The following is a 23,608-nucleotide window of genomic DNA, read 5'->3' as shown; positions in this document are numbered from 1 at the left end:
GGTTTGTTCCTTTCCATTATGGTCGTGAGCTACTGTTTATAATTTATAAGGTACTGATAACATGATCCTCTGTGTGTGACACCACACACCATGTTATCTACAATATAAATTAATTGAACAACTACATTTATCATAAATATAGACATTTGACCAATGTGATTCTTATTTCTAGATAAATGTTTATACCAAAAGCTAGGCTTTTAGTATACATTCTAACAATCTCCCACTTATACTAAAAGACTAAGCTGCTATATCTGCTACCATACATCTGATTCCCATCCTTTCAACATGCCCATCAAAAGCTCTTGCCTTAAGGACCTTAGTGAAAGGATCTATAGGTCATCACCTGATACAATCTAGGCGGCAACAACTTCTCCTCGTTTATACGATTCCTCGTATTGGGTGGTACTTGCGCTCTATTGTATTTACTTGCCTTATAGACTTATGGTTTCTTCGAGTTTGCTACTGCACCAATAAATTGTAATAATTTTTGGACAAACCAGAAATCATATCTAAGTCTATCTTGAGGTTATTGAGTCATTCAGCTTTTATGGCTACCTCAGAGGCTTGCCATATACTAAGCTTCTATGGTGGAGTCCAGAAAAACACCTATGCTTATCACTCTTCCATAGTTATGACTTTACCTCCTAAAGTAAACACAAAACCCCGAGGTTGACTTATTATTGTCCCTATCCGATTGGAAGTCAAAATCCGTGTAACCCATGACTAAATTAATCGCCTTGTAAGCTAGCATATAATCTCTAGTGCCTCTAAGGTACTACAATATATGCTTTACTGCAGTCCACTGTCCTTGTCCAGGGTTACTTTGATATCTGCTAACTATGCCCTTGGCAAAACAGATTTCTGATCTCGTGCATAGCATACATTAGGCTTTCAACAGCCGTAGCATAAAGAACTGCCTTTATTTCCTTTATCTCCTTTGATGTCTACAGAGACATATCTTTAGATAAAGTTACTCCATCCTGAAAAGGTAAGAAACCTTTCTTGGAGTTTTGTATGCTTAAAACGAGCAAGGATTTTTTCGATGTATGAAGCTTGGGATAAGTAAAATATTCTTTTCTTGCGATCCCTTATTACTTTGATCTCAAGAATATATACATTCTCCCAAGTCCTTTATATCGAATTGTTTGGACAACCATACCCTTACTTCTGACAACATTTTGATATTGTCTCCAACTACCAAAAATATTATCTAAGTATAGTACAAGAAATACCACCACGTTTCCATCACATCTTTTGTATACACAAGACTTATCCGGTTACTAAATCCATAGATCTGGATTACTTTGATAAACCGGATGTTCCAAGACCTTGAAGCTTTGCCTCAGTCCATAGACTGATTGAGCTTACACACAAGATGCTCTTAGCCCTTTGCAATGAACCCTTCTGGTTGCTTTATATGGATGTTTTCTTCAAAACTTCCATTAAGGAATGCTGTCTTGACATCCACTTGCCAAATAGATAAAAGAATCCGGATATACTTAAGCATGGCTACCAGTGAAAAAGTTTCCTTTTTCATCTAGCCTTGCTTTGAAAGTTTCTACCTTCCTGTCTATCCCTCTTTTCCTAATATAGACCTTTTTACACCCAAAGGCTTTTATACCATTTGGTGGTTCTATAAGCTTCCAGATTTTATTAGAATACATATATTCTAATTCATTATTCATTACTCTTTGCCAAGATATTGCATCTTTATCTTGGAGTGCTTTCATCATATCCGGAGATCAGGTTCATGTCCTCCAGGATCGAGTCCAAAACTCTCCCAAAACATAAATCTTTTAGGTTGCCTAACAATCCTCCCACTACGATGAGGCACTTTCGCAATTGTGTATCATTTGTGATACGTGTTGCGTTTCCTTGTGGTATCTCATCTTGCAGTTGGTACTAGATTAGACATGTTTTTATTATTTCCTTAAGAACAAATTTTCTTATGGGCATGAGGTTTATTACATAGTCCTTTTCTAAAAATCGGTCATTGATGCTAACAATAACCTTGATTTTAAGACTATAAACCTACTTTCATTTCTCTAGGATAACCCACAAACAAGTGAATTCTGTCCAACTTATCATTGTCTCTCTTCAGCATATGTGTTGGACTACCCGAATCCGAATATGCTTCAAAATAGGCTTACACCTATTCAGCAATTCTATATGAGTAGAGAGTTCGACTTTGGAAGGTACTATGTTCACTTCCGTTTCCAGAGTATATCCTTAAAATGAATTTGGTAATTTTCCAAATAACTCATCATCAATCTACTTATTTCCATAAGAGTCCTATACCTTCCTTTTTCTACACCATTCTGTAGGGGTGTACCAGGTGCAGTTAGTTGGGATTGAATCCCTACTTCTGATAAGTGACTCCTAAATTCTCCCAAGAGGTACTTGCCACTACGATCTCACCGTAGTGTCTTGATACTTTTACCTTGACATTTCTCCACATCAGCCTCATACTCTTTGAACTAATCAAAGCACTTAGACTTGTGGCACATCAAGTAAATGTATCCATATATCAAATAGTTGTCTATAAAATAGATGAAATATTTGAAACAACCTCTTGCTTGGTTAGTCATAGGATCACACAAATCAGAATGAACCAATTTCAACATATCTTTGACTCCATACCCCTTAGACTTGAAAGCTTCTTGGTTATTTTTCCTTCCAAGTAAGACTCGCAGGTTGGAAAGATTTCCACTACTAATGAACCCAAAAGTTCATCAGCTACCAATGAATCATACTCAAGTTAATATAACCTAGCCTTAGATGCCAAAGATATAATTGGTTCATTTCCGAAGGTTACTTTCTCTTAAAGTTAGAAGATGTGTTACTAATTTCCATTTGTTGCATCGTGGGAGTTATTGGATTATAAATTGTCAACCATCATACCAGAATAGATAACTTCCCTATTTTTCTTGATAACAACTTTGTTATCAAAATAGACACAATATCTATAATAGTTTAGAAACTGAAATCAGGTTCTTTCTAAACTTGGTACGTAAAGACAATTACTTAAAATCCATATTTTATTCTTATCAAAGGATAAACATCTCCCACTGCAACAGCTACCACTTTTACAGTAGTGCCCATGTGGACGGTGATTTACCTTTCATTTAGTTGTCGGGTTTCCTGGAACCCTGCAATGAATTGCAGACATGATTAATGGCATCTTGTATCTACACTCCAGGTTCTGGTAGATAACACCACTAGACATGTTTCAACTAATGAATTAAATACACCTAAATTGTTCTTAGTTCTAAGAAGAAAGTCTACCTTAATGTCCAAATCCTATTTCCAATCAATTATAATTGGGACCACTAAGTCTATCCTAAAGTATATCAGCTAGGGATTGATCATCATCCTAAGAATCACAAAAATATTTGGTTAAGACCAACTCCTTAAAAATCTCCATGAATTTTGTATGCCACGTTAGTGTGGACGTATACAAATTCAAAGAGGAAATTTTATCATTTAATTTTATTATCTCGTCAACCTTACTTTATGACGAATAAAATTAATAGTTGGTCTATCTTAATCAAATATTTGGTCAAGACTTCTAAATTTAAAATAATATTGATTCCTCTAACAATATTATTTAAATTTACCAACACCTCAAAACACCGTAAATTTTGCATGCCACGTTAGTGTGGACGTATACAAAATCAACATTTGTAAGAGGAGGGTTTTACCCATTAACTATCTTGTCAACGTAACTTTATGACAAATAAAATTATCTCAAACACCGTTAATTTTGTATGCCACGTTAGTGTGGACGTATATAAAATCAATCATTTGTAAGAGGGGTTTTAACCCTTTAATTTTATTATCTTGTCAACCTAGTTTTATGACAAATTAATAGTTGGTTTCATTTGGTCACACAAATAATAACAGTGACTCCGATGGGGAGGATACTATTAGATGTGTCTAAGTGTATACCATTACTTGACACTAAGTCCATTAATAAGATTATGCCCCTTCCGTTGGGGAAGATCACACGCTCTTAATTAACTTCCTATAGTCGTCCAAAAATGGAAGTCTGTTCTAGTGATCTGCAAACTAGCTCATCCGTTATGGAGGAAGGCACTCAGAGCCAACGCGCAAGCTTGTTTGCATCACTTACAAACCAGTAATGGAGACCATGGGATTTACTTAAAAAATCTCTCTCCCACTTAGTTATTTATTAATGAGGAATTTTAACTATGCTAGCCTACTAAACTTGTAAACTAACATGCACACACATCACAATATAAAAGCAATAAATAGAAAATCTAATTTTCAACTATTATGGCTTTTATCTCTAGTTGTCCTCCGTGTGTTGTCATCCCAAGCTGCTGCCATATTTGGCCACCGCCACCGGGTCTAGCTGTCGCATCCATCTTACTCCTTGTTCCGCTGCGCCTCTGGTCCTTAGAAGGTTCTACGCTTTGCAAGATTCGATCCGCGACATAAATAGAATTTTACAATTTTGATCCTATATTCCATAAAAGGAATGTACATGTATCTAGATCAAAAATAAAATCCTAATAAAACTAAATACAGCTCCTGCTGTATTTTATAATACAATCATGCACACACATATAAATGCCCTTGACATGTCCAAGGGTCCAATCACACACATAAAACTATAAGCCATAATAGTTGGATCCTGCATCCACAAAGTTAGCACATCCTACTATTATCCTGCCTAAATTATGTATGACATGTGCATAATTAAACTAATACCAAATACACAGAGGAAAAACCCTAGCTCTGATACCAATTGTTGGTTGCTACTCGGAAAACCTAGAGGTTCCACTGTACAAAATTTTTATACAAAGGTCTGAACCTTTTCCTAGCTACCATGTGTTCTTTTAAATTAAATTTTGGATCGCCTGCGAAACTTAACACGTTTGATCCAAAACTTAATCTATTTGTTTTTTTAGGTTTTGACTTGGATCTCCTGCGGAACTTAACACGTTCGACCCAAGTCACCTTAAGTTATTAACTCCATTAAATATTAATTTCCATAATTGGTTCCCAGTACTGACATGGCGAGGCACATGGCCTTCTTGGATATGGGAGCAACCACCACCGACTAGACAAAACCTTTTATAGAAAGCTAATATTTAATTTCCTAAAATAACTTTAGGTTAACCGAAAAGAACAATCAAATCACAAGGACAAGAAAAACAAAAGAACACTATATCGAAAACAAATTCGAAACTCTAGAATCGTATGCCTCTTGTATTTAGTATTATTTCCAAAAATTACTAGAATGATGCGGAAAGAAAAATACTAGTTATACCTTTTAGAAAAACCTCTTGATCTTCTACCGTATTCCTCTTCTAACCTCGGACGTTGTGTGGGCAACGATCTTCCGAGATGAGAAACCACAAATCACCTTCTTCTTCCTTGCAAGTTTCGGCCATCAAAACATCTTCTAGGATGAAGAGGTTCGGCCACCACCACCATGCTCCAAGGGATGCTAGAAACGAGGCTTGCTTTCTCTCCTTCTTCTCCTTCCTTGATCCGGCCACTAACAAAAGCTCCACCAAGAGGTAAGTTTCGGCCAACAAGAGGACAGGAGAGAAATAGGGCCGGCCACACCACCAAGGAAGAAAGAGGGAGAGAAATAGAATAGAGTCGTTCGCTTTGAAGCCTCCTCTACCCCCTCTTTTATAATCCTTGATCCTGGCGAATAAGGAAAATTTAATAAAAATTTTCTTAATTCTTTTTCCATTGAAAAGGAAAAATTATTTAATTAAAAACAATTTTCTTTCTCAATTTTATTTGGCTGGCCACACCAAAGCTACAAACAAGGAGAGTTTTAATTAATTAAAACTTCCTAATTTGTCTCCAGAAATTTATAAAATTTCTCCAATAATTTAATCCCTTCATGATTGGTTTATAAAAAGGAAATTTAATAAATTAAAATCTTTCTTTTAAATATGTGGATAAAAAGAAAGTCATCTCTAAAAATTAAAATCTCTTTTAATCTACAAATAAGGAAAGATATCAAATCTTTTCTCAATCTTTTGTAGAAACTAATAAAAGAGAATTATTAATTTTTAAACTTTCTTTTAAATCATGAACATGGTTAAAAAGGAAAGTTTTCTTAAAATTTAAAATCCTCCTTTAATCAACAAATAAGGAAAGATTTCAAATTTTAAACTCTCTTTTAAACATGTAGATGATTTACAAATAAGGAAAGTTTTTACCAAAAATTAAAACCATCCTTTTAAACTACAAATAAGGAAAGAGATTAATCTCTTCTCTTAATCTTTTGTAGAAAGCTATAAAAGGAAATTTTTAATTTTTTAAACTCTCTTTTAAAATCATGATATCCACATAAGAAATAATTTTAATAAAAATCCTTTTAAATATTCTAGTGGCCGGCCACCTAAGCTTGGGACCCAAGCTTTGGCCGGCCACCTACATGGCTCATCCACTTGGTCTTGGCCCTAGTTTTATAATAGCTTGTAAAATTTTATAATAGTTTTCTTCTTGTAAAATTTTATAAAAATTATTATTTTTCTTTCCTAAATATGGTGGCCGACCACCTTGCTTGGTGTCCAAGCAAGGGGTCGACCAATCCCAATCCTAAACCAAATAGGATTGATCTCAACCATTGATTGGTAATTGATTCAATCAAGAGGAAAGAAAAGGAAAAATAAAAAGGGAAAAGGAAAAACTCTTGGATGATTTTATTTTTTGTAAAAAGTTTTTCCTTATTTACCTTGGGCAAGTAATATAAAAGAAGGGGTGAGGGGGCTTCATGAAACACAACTCTTATTCTTTTGCTTGGGTGATCTCTTGGTGGCCGACCCTCTGCCTTCTTCCTCTCCCTTTGCTCTCTTCTCCTTGGTGGTGGTGGTGGCCGAATTTTAGAAGAAGAAGGAGGAAGCTTTTGGGTGGTGTTCATCTTGGAGGATCGTCGTCCACACGACGTCCAAGGCGAGGCAAGGAATATGGCAGAAGATCTTGAGGTCATTAGCTTACAAAGAGAATGTATAACTAGTAGTTTTCTTCCGTATCATACTAGTTATTTTTCTTTGTATGAATTCTAAATACAAGAGGCAATTAGATCTAGTTTATCGAATTTATTTTTTGATTTTGTGTTTTCTTCTTTTTCGAATTTGTGATTCGATTGTTCTTTTTGGTTAACCTAAAGTTATTTAAGGAAATAAATATTAGCTTTCCTTAAAAGGCTTTGCGTAGGCGGTGGTGTTGCTCCCATATCCAAGAAGGTCATGTGCCTCGCCATGCAGTCCTGGAAGCCAATTTTAGAAATTAATATTTATGGAATTAATAATTTAGGTAGATTTGAATCAATAGTGTTAAGTTCCGCTTGCGATTCAAATCTAAACCATTAAGAACAGATAAGTTAAATTTGGAATCAATGATGTTAAGTTCCGTCTGCGATTCCTGATTTAACTTCTAAAGAACACAATAGGTTATTTAAGGAAAGGTTCGACACTTGTACAAAAATTTTTGTACAGTGGAACCGGAACGTTTTCCTAGGATTAACCAACAATTGGTATCAGAGCTAGGGTTTGCCTCTGCGTATTTTTAGAATTCAAATAGGTTATGCACATGTCATACATAATTTAGGCAGGATAGTAGTAGGATATGCTAACTCTTTGGTTGCAGGCTCCAACTATTATGGCTTATTGATATTGTGTGTGATTGGACCCTTGGACATGTCAAGGGCATTATTTGTGTGCATGATTGTATGTATAAAATACAACAGGAGCTGTATTATTTTTAGAATTTTATTTTTTATTCGATCTAGAATACATGCACATTCCCTCGTGGAATAAAGGATTGATATATATAAAATTCTATTTTTGTCGCGGATCGGATTCTTGAGAGGTGTGGTACTTTTGGAGCACCAGAGGCACAGCGGAATAAGAAGCAAGAAGGATGAGACAACTCGACCCGATGGCGGTGGTTAAAGATGGCAGCAGCTAGGGTTGGCGCATACTGAAGACAGTGATGGAAAAAGTCATAATAGTTGGAAAATTAGTTTCCAAACTTATTGCTTTTATTTACTGTGATGTTTATATGCATGTGATGTATGCTAGGATAGGTTAAAAATCCTCAATTTTAAATAACTAAGTGGGAGAGAGATTTTAATAAATCCCATAGTCTCCATTACTGGTTTGTAAGTGATGCAACAAGCCTGCATGTTGGCTCTGAGTGCCTCCCTCCACAACGGATGGGTTTGTTGCGGATCACTAGATCAAACTTTCTTTTATGGATGGTTATAGGAAATTATTTAGGAGCGTGTGATCTTCTCCAACTGAAGGGGCACAATCCTATTTAATGGACTTAGTATCAAGTAATGGTATACACTTAGATGCATTCAATAGTATCCTTCCCAACGGAGTCACTGCTATTGTCTTGTGTGACCAAAGTGAAACCAACTATTAATTTTATTTGTCATAAAGTTAGGATGACAGGATAATAAAATTAATGGGTTACGCCCTCCTCTTACAAATGATGAATTTGTATACCTCTACACTAACGTGGCATGCAATATTCACGGTAATTTGAGGTGTTGGTTAATTTAAAATAGTATTGTTTGAGGAATCAATATTATTCTAAATTTAGCGTCTTGACCAAAGTTTATTTTTGTGATTCTTAGGATGACATTCAACCCATTAGCCATTATATTGAAAGAGAACAAACTTACTAGTCCCAACTATATTGATTGGAAAAGAAACCTGGACATAGTTCTTACTGCTAAAAGCTATAAGTTTGTACTGACTGAGGCTTGCCCTGATGCACCTGACGGTGACTCTACCCCAGAGGAGATTGAGTATCATAAGAAATGGGTAAAAGCTGATGAGATGGCGCGGTGTTACATTTTGGCATCAATGTCAAATTTATTGCAACATCAGCATCAAGATTTACTAACAACTTATGATATAATGAATAATCTCAAAGAACTCTTTGGGCACCAGAGTCGGACTGCTAGGCAAGAGGCAATGAGGAAGTTAATGACAGTCACCATGTCTGAGGGGACACCCGTAAGGGATCATATCCTCAAAATGATGGCTTATCTGAATGAAATACAAGTCCTTGGAGGAGAAATCGATGGGGAAACCCAGGTCGATATAATTCTCCAAACGCTACCCAGAAGTTTTGAGCAGTTCCGCCTGAACTATAACATGAACAAAAGAGAGTATACGTTGGCGGAACTTCTGACAGAACTACAGGCAGCAGAAGGAATATTTCGTCACAGTTCTCAGACTCACTATGCTGAAAATGGTTCTACTTCTAAGTCGAAAGGCAAGAAGAAGAAGAAACAGATCTTTTCAGCAAACAAGGTGAATAAACCTCAGAGTACAGGACAGAAAGCTGGAATGAAGAAGCCGAAGGGCAAGTGCTTCATCTACAAGCAGTCTGGACATTGGAAGGCGGACTGTCCTCGTAGGAATCAGAACAATAAAGGTATATCTCATACTCTAGTAGTTGAAACATATTTAGCGGTGTTATCTACCAGTACATGGTGTGTAGATACAGGAGCCACTAATTATGTCTGCAATTCATTGCAGGGTTCCAGGAAACCCGACGACTATTTGATGGAGAGATAACCGTCTACATGGGCAATGCTACTAAGGTGGCGGCTGTTGCAGTGGGAGACGTCTACTTATCTTTTGATAGGAATAGAAATTTGATTTTAAGAAATTGTCTTTATGTACCCAGTTTTAGAAAGAATTTAATTTCAGTTTCTAAACTGTATATGGATGGATATTCAGTTTCCTTTAGTAACAATGTCGTTATAAAGAGAAATAAGGTGATTATCTGTTCTTGTGCATTGGTTGGCAATTTATACACTTTAAATCCAATTTCTCCCACAAAGCAAAATATGGAAATTAATAACACATCTTCTAACTCTAATAAGAGAAAAGAACCTTCGGAAATGAACCAAACATATCTTTGGCATCTAAGGCTTGGACATATTAACTTAAGTAGGATTCAAAGGCTTGTAACCGATGGACTATTGGGTTCATTAGAGTTGGAAAACTTTTCAACATGTGAATCCTGCTTGGAAGGTAAAATGACCATGAGACCTTTTAAGGCCAAGGGGTATAGAGCCAAAGATGCATTAGAATTGGTCCATTCTGATTTGTGTGGTCCTATGTCTATCCAGGCAAGAGGTGGTTATGAATACTTCGTCTCCTTTATAGACGATTATTCAAGATACGAATACATTTACCTAATGCGCCGCAAGTCTGAATGCTTTGACAAGTTCAAAGAATATAGGGTTGATATGGAGAAACGTCTTGGTAAAAGTATCAAGACACTACGGTCTGACCGTGGTGGCGAATACCTCTTTGGAGAGTTTAGGAATTACTTATCAGAAGTCGGGATTCAATCCCAATTGACTGCACCTGGTACACCCCAGCAAAATGGTGTGGCAGAACGAAGGAATAGGACTCTTATGGAAATGGTTAGATCGATGATGAGTTATTCAGAATTACCAAATTCATTTTGGGGATATGCTTTAGAAACGGCAGTGTACATTCTGAATATGGTACCTTCTAAAATAGTTCCTTCTACTCCCATAGAATTATGGAATGGGCGTAAGCCTTGTTTGAATCATATCCAGATATGGGGTAGTCCAGCACATGTGCTGAAGGGAGATACTGACAAGTTGGAATCACGTACAGAAGTTTGTCTGTTTGTGGGATATCCTAAGGGAACGAAAGGTGGTTTGTTTTATAATCCTAAAAATCAGAAGATCATTGTTAGCACCAATGCTCGATTTTTAGAAGAAGATTATGTAATGAACCATAAGCCCATGAGTGAAATAGTTCTAGAAGAAATTAGAGAGGACACGTCTACTTTAGTACCAACGGTACAAGATGAAGTACCACAAGAGACTGCAACACGTGTTGCACATGATACACAACCACAGCCGGTGCCTCGTCGTACTGGGAGGGTTGTAAGGTAACCTGAGAGATTCATGTTTTTGGGAGAGTCTTCAGACTTGATCCCGGGTAAACATGAACCTGATCCCCGGACATATGATGAAACACTCTAAGATATAGATGCAGTATCTTGACAAAAGACAATGAATTCTGAAATAGAGTCTATGTACTCTAATAAGGTCTGGGATCTTGTAGAACCACCTGATAGTGTAAAAGCCGTTGGATGCAAGTGGATCTACAAAAGGAAAAGAGGGACAGATGGGAAGGTAGAAACCTTCAAAGCAAGGCTTGTTGCGAAAGGGTATACTTAGAAAGAGGGAATCGACTATGAGGAGACTTTTTCGCCGGTAGTCATGCTTAAGTCTATCCGGATACTCTTATCCATTGCTGCTCATATGGATTATGAGATTTGGCAAATGGATGTCAAGATAGCTTTTCTTAACGGAAGTCTTGAAGAAAACATCCATATGAAGCAACTAGAAGGGTTCATTGAAAAAGACAAAGAGCATCTAGTGTGTAAGCTTAATCGGTTCATTTACGGATTGAAGCAAGCTTCAAGATCTTGGAACATCCGGTTTAACGAAGTAATCCAGTCATATGAATTTATCTAGTGTCCGGATGGGTCTTGTGTATACAAGAAGTGTAACGGAAACGTAATGGTATTTCTTGTATTATACGTAGATGATATTTTGTTAATTGGCAATAATGTCAAGGTATTATCGGACGTAAGGGTATGGTTGTCCAAATAATTTGATATGAAGGACTTAGGAGAATGTGCACACATTCTTGGGATCAAAGTTATAAGGGATCACAAGAAAAGAATGTTGTGTCTATCCCAAGCTTCATATATAGATATGGTCCTTACTCGTTTTAGCATGCAGAACTCCAAGAAAGGTTTCTTACCTTTTAGGCATGGAGTAGCCTTATCTAAAGAGATGTCTCCGAAAACATCAAAGGAGATGGAGGAAATGAAGGTAGTTCCTTATGCTTCAGCCGGTGGAAGCCTTATGTATGCAATGTTGTGTACGAGACCTGATATTTGTTTTTCCGTGGGCATGGTCAGCAGATATCAAAGTAACCCTAGACAAGGACATTGGACTGCGGTAAAGCATATATTGAAGTATCTGAGAGACTAGAGATTATATGCTAGTTTACCAAGCAGACGAGTTGCTCCTTGTGGGTTACACGGATTCGGACTTTCAATCAGATAGGGACAATAGTAAGTCAACATCAGGCTATGTGTTTACTCTAGGAGGTGGAGTCATTGCATGGAGGAGTGTTAAGTAGAAATGCGTCTCGGACTCAACCATGGAAGCTGAGTATATGGCAGCCTCTGAGGCAGCCAAAGAAGCTGTATGGCTCAGGAACTTTCTAATGGACTTAGATGTGATTCCTGGTTTGCCCAAGATCATCACAATTTATTGTGATAATAGCGGTGCAGTTGCAAACTCGAAGGAACCACGAGCTCATAAGGCAAGTAAACATATAGAGCGTAAGTACCACCTGATACGAGACATCGTCAAGCGAGGAGAAGTTGTCGTCGTCAAGATTGCATCAGAAGATAACCTAGCAGATCCTTTCACAAAGGCCCTTCTAGCGAAAGCTTTTGATCGACATGTGGTGGGGATGGGAATCAGATGTAAGGCAACAGATATGGCAGCTTAGTCTTTTAGTATAAGTGGGAGATTGTTAGAGTGTATACTAAAAGCCTAGCTTTTGTAAACATTTATTTGTTAAAATAAAAGAATCACATTGGTCAATATCTGCATTTATTTGTTAAATGTTATTGTTCAATTAATTTGTATAGTAGACAACATAGAGTGTGGTGTCACACTCAGAAGATCATGTTATCAGTTCTCTATAAATTATAAACAGTTGCTCGCGACTAAGATGGAAATGAACAAACCATCAGAATAGTCGTAGTGTAATTAAGTATTAGTTTATCTTGACTAATAAATTACACTAATACACTTTAAGTGTATTGAGTAGGATCATTTAGGTAAGTTCTTTTTGTACTGACTTAGTAAAAGAACTAAACCTTAGTTATTATGGAAGTGTGCACTCTTAATCCTAATATAATAACAAGCACATATATTAATATTTATTTCTTTGATTTATCAAAGGGTAAGGTTTAGCTCGATAAATCAATATGCTCGTTAAGTTGGGAAATGATATTACTTATAGTGTGTGTTGTTGATTATAGAAGGAATCTGTGTCCTAGTTATCTAGGTTGAGAATGTCCCCAAGAGGAGCTCATAAGGATTGCCATGTTAAACCCTGCAGGTGGACCTAGTCCGACATGACAATAAAGTTGAGTGGTACTACTCTTGGTGCTAGATATTAATTATGTGAGTTGTCAGTAGCTTACTTAATTAGTGGCATTCGTAATCTTAAACACAAGGAGACTAACACACTCATGATAAGAAGGAGCCCATAATGTAATTTGGGATTGGTGCGGTAGTGCGGTAATAACTCTCTAGTGGAATGAGTTATTATCGATGAACTTGAGTTGTGTGTTCGGGGCGAACACGGGATATTCAAGCTTATCAGAAGGACAAAACCAATTTCTCCTCTAGGTCCCTGTCGTAACCTCATTATAGCCTCAAGTCTATCCAAATGTAAGGCTCTTCTTGGTGTCCAAGAAGAGGGTCGGACCATTGCTTGGTGACCAAGCAATGGCCGACCACATCCTCTTATAGGGGTCGACCCTATAGCTTGGTGACCAAGCTTGTAAGGGTCGGCCAACATTAATTCAAATAGGAGGGTTGTTTTGAATTTTTAAAATCTTCTCTTTGTAGAAAACTATAAGTTTTAAAAGAGAGATTTTAATTTTTAAAACTTTCCTTATTTGAATTAGGCCACATGTTTAAATAGAGAGTTTAAAAGATTTTAAAACTTTCCTTTTTTTAACCATCCTCATGGTTTAAGAAAAAAAGGGAAAAGAAGTTTTAAAATTTAAATTTTCTATCACCATGTTAAAAAAGGAAATCTTATAAGAGAAGTTTTAAATTTTAAAACATGGTTTTAATTTTTAGAACTTTCCTTTTTTAACTCTTACTTTAGGAAAGAGAGCTTATAAAATTTTATAAGAGTTTTCTTCTTGTAAAATTTTATAAAAATTATTATTTTTCTTTCCTAAATATGGTGGCCGACCACCTTGCTTGGTGTCCAAGCAAGGGGTCGGCCAATCCCAATCCTAAACCAAATAGGATTGATCTCAACCATTGATTGGTAATTGATTCAATCAAGAGGAAAGAAAAGGAAAAATAAAAAGGGAAAAGGAAAAACTCTTAGATGATTTTATTTTTTGTAAAAAGTTTTTCCTTATTTACCTTGGGCAAGTAATATAAAAGAAGGGGTGAGGGGGCTTCATGAAACACAACTCTTATTCTTTTGCTTGGGTGATCTCTTGGTGGCCGACCCTCTGCCTTCTTCCTCTCCCTTTGCTCTCTTCTCCTTGGTGGTGGTGGTGGCCGAATTTTAGAAGAAGAAGGAGGAAGCTTTTGGGTGGTGTTCATCTTGGAGGATCGTCGTCCACACGACGTCCAAGGCGAGGCAAGGAATACGGTAGAAGATCTTGAGGTCATTAGCTTACATAGAGAATGTATAACTAGTAGTTTTCTTCCGTATCATACTAGTTATTTTTCTTTGTATGAATTCTAAATACAAGAGGCAATTAGATCTAGTTTATCGAATTTATTTTTTGATTTTGTGTTTTCTTCTTTTTCGAATTTGTGATTCGATTGTTCTTTTTGGTTAACCTAAAGTTATTTAAGGAAATAAATATTAGCTTTCCTTAAAAGGCTTTGCCTAGGCGGTGGTGGTTGCTCCCATATCCAAGAAGGCCATGTGTCTCGCCATGCAGTCCTGGAAGCCAATTTTGGAAATTAATATTTATGGAATTAATAATTTAGGTAGATTTGAATCAATAGTATTAAGTTCCGCTTGCGATTCAAATCTAAACCATTAAGAACATATAAGTTAAATTTGGAATCAATGATATTAAGTTCCGTCTGCGATTCCTGATTTAACTTCTAAAGAACACAATAGGTTATTTAAGGAAAGGTTCGACACTTGTACAAAAATTTTTGTACAGTGGAAACAGAACGTTTTCCTAGGATTAACCAACATCTGCAACAGACAACACTTGGACAGTGGACTTCCGGCCAAGCGGCTATCCCACTCGGTCCGACAGCGGACAACACACGGACGACGAAATTCCAACCGATCGGATTCCACTTGACCAAGCAGAAGGCACAACAAGCTATCTTTCAACATCCTTTTGGGAGCTAGTGCCGCTAGCAGGTGGCATGGTTAGACAGAGGATTGTACGGCGGAAGCTTCCATTGTCACTTCAAAGATATGCTCGACCTGTTAAGGTACTATGTCAGGGATACTTTACTAACACATCTTTTCAGGGAAAGCTTTGAGATGCATGCTTACCTTGGGAAGTGTGCACGTGCGCTGCCGAAGCTCTATATAAAAGGGGGTCAAAGCATCGACGGAGGTATGCAATATTTATTGTGGCGCTACAGTCTTCTTGTTGCTCCGCTACTTACTTCTTCTTATTTGTCGGAGACTGGCTTGAGCGTCGGAGGGTCATCACCGAGGACCCCTTCCCTGGATCAACACTGACACTTCTTGTGTTGCAGTTCGGAGCAAAGTCCACAGGAGGTCAGCGGGAGCGCAACATCCACAACATCCATCTCATCAACTTTCAGACAAGATCACCTAATTTCTTCTTTAAACAAGACATATGAAATATATGGTGTATTTTATAATCTTGTAGAAGCTCTAGGTGATAAACAATAGGTCCAATAGGCTCTATTACCTTATAAGGGTCATACAATTTTGGTGGTAACTTCATAGAGGTTGAAGGACGAATTGAAACCTATTTATATGGTTGAAGTCTTAGAAACATCCAATTTTCTATTGCAAATTCTCTTTTTGAACGATATTTGTTGACTAATTGCTTCATTTTTGCTTTGCATTGCATAAGTTGCTTTTCAAAAGTTGCAATATTTGGTCCCTTGTGCGTAGGATTTAATCGACTTGATGCACATCTATTGATCCATGTGTGTATGAGCTGATCAAGGGTGGTACATATCCATAAATTGCTTCAAATGGGGTAATCTTAATAGCTGAGTGGTAGGTCATATTGTACTACCATTCTGCCCACGGAAGCCAACAACCCACTCCTTTAGTCTTTCATCAGTTAAGGGTCATAAATAATTCTCTAAATATCGATTAACCACCTTTGTTTACCCATCTAACAGTGGGTGGTAGGATGTGCTAAAATTAAGTTTAGTGTCATGTAATTGAAATAATTTTTTCTAAAATTTACTTATAAATACTGGAGCTCTATCAATGACAATAGATCTTGGTAGCCCAAGTAGTTTGATTATATGATCAACAAATACTTGGTCAATATGGGTAGCTATATAAGGATGTGATAACGAACAAAAATAAGCATATTTTGTGAAGCGATCAACGATCACCATGATAGTGGTTTGTCCTTATGAAATTGGTAACCCATCTATAAAATCTATGGAAATATCTGTCCATATTTGTTCGAGTATGGGGAGGGGTTGAAGAAGGCCTAGTCTGGGTACATTTTCTCCTTTATTTTTTTTTTTTTACATACATCACATTTAGCAACAAAGTTTTTGATATATTTTTTCATTCCTTTTCAATAGAAAACTCTTGAAATCCGTTTATACATGAGTAGGAAGCAAGAATTCCCTGAATTGGTGAAGAATAGAATTCCTCCAATATTACTCTCTTTTCGACTAAGTTTGTTGGAAGGAAGATTCTGTCTTTATATTGTAAAATTTCTTAATTCCAAGAATAGCGAGGTTATAGTGATGAATTTTCTAGTATGCACTGAATGAGAGATTATGTTGATGAATTTTCCTTTAGCTCTCTTTTTATATTGTCAAAGTTCTTGCAAGTTACTAAAGATATAGCAGTGAACTCCATTTAGTTAGGAAGGAAAGATAATGCATCAACTACTATACTTTCCTTTCCTTTCTTGTAAATGATTTCATAATCATATCCCAAGAGCCTCTTGATCAATTTCTGTTGATCTATATTATAGATACATTGTTCCTAGATGAACTTAAGGCTCTTATTGTCAATTCATATTTGAAAGCGTTGGCTAAGAAGATAGGGTCTCCATTTTATAAGGTATGTATGGTAATCAACATTTCTTTGTTACAAATAGACATTTGTTGATGTAGAGGAGATAGTGTCTTGCGTGTAAAAGCTACTGGTCATATTTCTTGTATAAGAACTGCTTTGATTCCAACTCCGGATGCATAAACTTCAATTACAAATTGATTATTGAAATTAGGTAGAGCAAGAACTGGTGTTGTCATCATAACTTCTTTTAAATTCTAGAATGCCTTTTTTTTTTACTTCAGAACACCATCTAAATGCATCTTTCTTTAATAAAAGTTGTTAGTGGAGCACTAATCTTTCCATAATTTTCTTTTACAAATTTACGATAATAACCCGTGAGACCTAAAAACCAACGTAATGCCTTAATATTATTTGGGATGAGCCACTCCTTCATAACTTGTACATTTGAGGGATTAACAACTACTCTTTTTTAGCTTACAATATGACCAAGGTATTTCACCTGAGTTGTCCCAAAGCTGCACTTAGATTTTTTCACAAAAAGAGAATGCTCATGCAAAAGAGTAAGTATTTTATAAATGTGATACAAATGATCTTAGAATGATGAACTATAAATAAGAATGCCATCAAAGAAAATTAATACAAACATACTAAGGTAAGGCTTGGAGATATTGTTCATCAAACTTTGAAATGTAGAAGGTGCATTAGTTAAGCTAAAAGGCATGACTAAAAATTCAAAATGTCCATTATTGGTCCAAAAGCTATTTTTGGAATATCTGACTGATGAATTCTTATCTGATGGAAGCCTAAGTGAAGATCCAACTTTGAGAAGAATGAGACACATCTTAATTCATCAAAGATAGGGATGAAATACTTGTCTTTCACTATAATTTTATTGAATACACGAATCCACACACATTTGCCAACTTTCATCTCTTTCACACAAGCAGCACTGGTGAGGAATATGAACTTACACTTGGGATTGTAGGATCGAGGCACGTGACGGCGAAGGGGGAAGGTAAATCACGTGTCTTTTAAAACCTTTTCTTTTCTTTTTAAAATAAAGTGCAGCAGAAAATATAAACAATAAAAATAAGCGAAAGAACACAAGGTTGGTTTTTTACTTGGTTCAGAGTTTTCGACGACTTATACTCCAAGACCTAGGTCCTTTGGACCTTTCTGATGGGTAATTCACTATCAAATCGCTTCTTTACAAAAATTAGGTTGGTAACAAAACTACCAATCTCAGAATTTAATATGCAGGGAAAAAGTGATAGAAAAATTATGCAATAACTACACGTTACCAAAGTCTAGGCTTGTTTGAGCATGTAGTGGCGTTGTGTCATTCTTGCGTCATTGAAGCTTGAATGTGGTAGTAGTGAGTGGTCGTAGAATAGTCTTAAGAGCTTCTGTATGAGTTGTACCTCTTATACTGGCCGAACAACTCTTTTATTGAGCGTTGAGGGCACCTCCAACCGCATTCGAGGTGCCTCCAATCTCAAAACTAATCTTGTAAGCTTTGGACTCGATTAACTCTGCGAGCTTCAGTTTCTATCTGTGCGAGGGTGCCTCCAAGCACTCCAAGACACCTCCAAGCACTCATTCGGGGCGCCTCTAGCGCACTCCAGGGCATCTGTCCGCAATGCAAACTCTATCTCCAAGAAGGCACCTTTGATGGATCCAGGGCACCTCTATGCGCTACTCTGAGGCACCTCCGAGCACCTTTGAGGTGCCTCCGATAGTATTCATCCAAGGAAGATTTTTTCTTTTGAAGTCTATAAAAATATGTTAGTCCAAAAATAATGTGTAACCTATAAAATAGAGTTAGCATAATATATAATAGCATTATTAATTAAATACTGTTTTATCAAGACTAGAATCTAGTCATGGTCCTAGTTTAGGCTTCCAAAAAACACTTAAACTGGATCAACACTTACAGTCCCACTGGGACTATTTCTCACTAGATCACTCTCCTCTAGTTACTTACTTGACCTTACATGCCAAACATTTGATCCTTTAGACCTGGTTGGACTCTCTCTAGTCCCGATTAGTGTCTGATCAATTTGATCTACTAAGATTTACTTGCAAGACTGAGTTAGCATAATAGATATAAAACAATAAGGTAAAACAATGTTAGCGGTATTAAGAAATTGTTGGTTGGTCGACGCGCACATGTTTGGAGTTTACTCCTCCAAGACTTCTCTACCGCACTCACTAGGGTCTGACTTCACTCACCAGGACTTCCCATTGGCTAACCTTCGGTTAAGACTTACCCTTGCTAGTCATCTAGTCCTGACTAGACTTCTTTCTTTCAAACATCAAGTCCTATTTGGATTAACCCTTAGTCAACCTAACCATAATTGGGTACATTGTCAAACATCGAAACCCTAAAGGTTGATTGCACTAACAGAGATAACGATATCAACTTGAAACATCTCTTGTACAATCTTCTCAATTTCCTCCTTCTATATGTGAGGGTAGTGATAAGGCCGAACATTTGCTGGTGCACTCTTCGGATTTAGAGGTATATGATGATCATGTGAATATAGTGGAGGATGCCCCTTTGGCTCAACAAATATCATAAAAAATTTTGAAAGAAGTGTCTCTAATTCTTGAGGACTATGTGATTACCTTTAGGTTCCTTCTTGATGGAGAGTTGCATGAGAAATATAGAGCAGTCTTTCTTTAATAATCTCTCTATCAGATGACTACTGATTAATGTGATAGAATTTTGTCTCTTGCCTCTGATGCAAATTTCTTTTCCTTGATCTTGGAAGTGCCTTGTTAGCTGAGAGAAATTCTATATTGTCTCCTAATATTCTCAACCATTATGCTCCAACTATGACATCACATCCATCTAGGGGTAGAAGAAACAGATACGTAGTTACTTCATAATTCGGTAAGAAAATTTTAATACCGTCACACTTTCCTAGACTTATAAGTGATCTTCCATTCTCCACCTTGACATCAAATGTAGATGCTTGCTCTACTTTTTGTTTAAGTCTTCTTCCCAATGTTGTCTAGAAAATTATTGGTGCTTCCTGAGTCTATAAGTATCATCATTGGTTTTTTTTAATGAATCCTTTTACCTTTGTCGTTTGTGGAATTTATAGTCCTTCTAAGGCATGAATTGATATTGTCATATAGTCATCTTGTATTTAGTCTATGTTTTCTTGTGTTTCATCTTCGCCTTCATCAAAATCATCTTCTTCCTCAAAGTTCTCTATTTGTTCAATCATAAATATCCTCTTTTGCTTGCATTGATGACAACAGTGCCACTTTTCATCACGATACAAGCATAATCCTTTTGTCATTTATTCATTGATCTCTTCTTTTGTCAATCTATAGGATGTTGAATAATGAGATGTGTGTTCACAAATTACCTTGTTTCCATCCTCATTGATCTTCTCTTTTGTACTCGTGCAAAGGATAAGACATCCTTCATGGTACATGGTCGATTCATTTTTATTTCTTATTGTATATAAAGGTGACACCCCTCAATAAAAGTGCCCAATAATTGCTTTTCTGATCAATCATGAGTTCGGTTGGAGAGATGCTCAAATCATCCTTGGTACTCCAATACGGTTGTAGTCTGTCAGATTTTGACCGACTCTCCATCAATATTCTCATAACAAGAGGAACCAAATTGATTAAGGAGTTCTTAACCTTGTGATCATGCTTAGATTCAAATTCTAGAGCTCATTTGGCATTAGGTTGAGATCCTTCGATCGTCATGTTGGAGTGGATTTTCTTCTCTTGAAGGCAGGTTAAGATCATGCACTTGTTAATGGATGTGCGCTTTAGATGTTGAAGGATTGATGCTTGATGTTATAGGGCGATGGTGAAGCTGAATGCGGCTTATGACACCAAGTTGATAGGAACTTGGGTCCTATCACATAAAATAAAAAATAAAAATAAAAAAAAAAAGGAGATAGGATGATCATTTTGAGAGGAATCAATCTCCAATAATCAAGTTGAATTGATTAACCAAAAGAAATTACCTGTCTTCCAAAAGTTACATAATATCTCCTTAGATAGACACATAGGATTATTTTTAAAGAGAAAAGTCTAACTTATCTAATAGAAAAATAAATTTATCTTAGAAAATGAAATAAAACTTAAAGGTTTATTTAAATAGATCCAAAAGGATCTTATCCGATTCATACAATTCTGAAGATTTTATTTGAATAGATCAGTTAAAAGATCTTATCAAAATCCTCCGATTCTATAATTTAATATAATTCTGAATTAAGATTTCTTTCATAACATACCAGGGGAAGATCCGCCAAGTAGAAAGAATGTCTCTGCTACTACTATTTCCAGAAAGTGTAGAAGAAAGAGCTGCATCTGCCCCATGGAATTCTAACGATTTGCGTTGTCTGCCCCTGCAATTTTTTGTTGTGTTCTTTGCGCCGAGTTGCTGCAGGCTAAGTTATAACATTTAACAACTTAAGAAGATGATGATAGAGTTTAGGGCAGGAAGACTCTAGTCAACTGATTTGTCTCTGTTTGGAAAACTTTAAGGAAAGTGGGACTGCATTTTGGCACACTACCACCATTTGTCGACACTGAATAGAAAATTAATAGAAAGAAACACCATGGAATCATCTCTTTAGTTAATTACGTCTATTTATATTATATGAGCTATGATAGTAAGAAATATGCAAAAACAGATCTTTATGTTCCAAAACTTTATATTATTTTCTACTATTTCTTTTACTGTAATAGTAATTTAATTCCTGTAAATCAAGTTGTTTGGTAAATTTGTTTGAATGGTTGAAAAGAAAGGAAAAGATAAAATATAAGAAACATGTGCTTTATTATTATTATTATTATTATTATTATTATTATTATTATTATTAAATCTAAAGTTTAGTATTTTCTTTTTATTTTTAAAAATTAAATTCCAGTATTTATATATAAACTTTAAATCACTAATTGAATAAGATCTGGGTTTAGAATAACCAAACAAACTAATCTATTTATACCACTCAACACTTAATCAACAAGATAATTTAGGACGGTCAATAAAAAAAGATAATATACATGCCCCTGGTTATGATCCAACAGAAGGGCGTTCATGCAGTATCTCAAACACTCATAGTTTAATTCTTATATATGACGTATTGTAGGATATTTGTCTCCAATGATAAATTTAGGATGTTGAGCTACTGAACCTTCTATTATGAGTACTTTTAATTTTATCGTTGATGATGGAGAAACTTAGGATGATCATTTCCATAATTAATCAACCCGAAAGACCAGATACTTGGTATAAAAAAATTTCTAAGATCATCAATCATCAAATAGGTTATATTAAAAGTGGACAACAGAAGAATTCAATCTCTCCAAGCTCTATGAAGATCGTAATCTTCATTTGTCTAATGATTAATGATTGGCTTAAGACTTCATAAAGAGTACTTATTAGACTGTGAATGATAATACCTAACCTAATGACTCATTAGTGGTGAGTTAATTAGGTAATGCAATAATTATGACATGGTGTCATGCATGCATATAAATGGGTAGATTGGGGTAAATTTCATCCTACCTGTACAGGCACTGCCCCAACCTCTCACAATGAGGTGGTGGGACCCACTACTTAAGTGTGGGCCCCACCATCTCATTGTGAGAGGTTAGGGCAATGCCTATACAGGTAGGATCGAATTTACCGTAGATTGGATATCTTCTCCAGAATTATAGTATCACGGTAGAATATTTAAATTGTGACTCAAATATTCACGATCCGATCCTCGGCTATGATATATTTATAAAAATTTATTCTCTAAATGAATCATATAACTAAAAGATGCTGGATTCTTAGGTTGCTCGTAGTGCACACTTTATGATTTATCTTAGTGGTCGATAGAAAAATTTTATAAGACTAAACTGATTATTTTTAAAGATAGTCAATGAACCTAATTAAATTTATTAATTTTTAAAAAAAATAGATCCGATTCCCAATTTAATTTTATTAATTAGGTTTGATACTGAATCATATTACCGTAAAAACACCTGTCTTAGATCTCATCACGTGATAATTAATCAAATAAAGCATACAAGTATATTTAGTCAACATGGCATAATTACTTCAATCTAATTTTCTTCGTGGCCAAAATAGCGACGTAAAAATAGACCGAGCAGTTGACTTTGACTCCGTGGTTACTATCCAGGTTGAAGCTGTTGAAAATGAGAGAATTGTCGATGGAACTGGTAGAATTCGTTGTGATGGGCTGAAATAGGTAACCTACATGTGGCACCACCAGATCGGTCAAAAGTTAAATTGAGTTGTAAGCTAAGGAGAAAGGGACGTCGACTCTGATCAAAACGAACCTGAAGTAGGTCAAAACGGATCGCACTGAGGTACCAACGTGATAGGTCAAGACACACCCTATTATGCTGAGGCAAGCTCAAGGAAGATCCGACTCTTTTAACTTAGTCACGCTCGATTTCTTCAGCTCGGCCATGCTTAACTTCTTTAGCTTGGCCATGCCCGTCTTCCACAATCCACAGCTCGACCCCTTTCAAATAAGAAT

At 36.2% G+C, this 23,608-nt stretch overlaps 1 pseudogene; it reads right to left on the bottom strand.

Moving 5' to 3' along the window:
* LOC122042072 overlaps positions 1-21,565 on the bottom strand; it is a 52,184-nt pseudogene extending 30,619 nt beyond the window's left edge.
* Positions 21,566-23,608: the final 2,043 nt, after the last annotated feature.

Source organism: Zingiber officinale, chromosome 2A (assembly GCF_018446385.1).
Source record: "Zingiber officinale cultivar Zhangliang chromosome 2A, Zo_v1.1, whole genome shotgun sequence".
Taxonomy (NCBI): domain Eukaryota; kingdom Viridiplantae; phylum Streptophyta; class Magnoliopsida; order Zingiberales; family Zingiberaceae; genus Zingiber; species Zingiber officinale.
The sequence above is the reverse complement of the archived record's forward strand: the minus strand, read 5'-3'. Positions and strand labels throughout refer to the sequence as shown.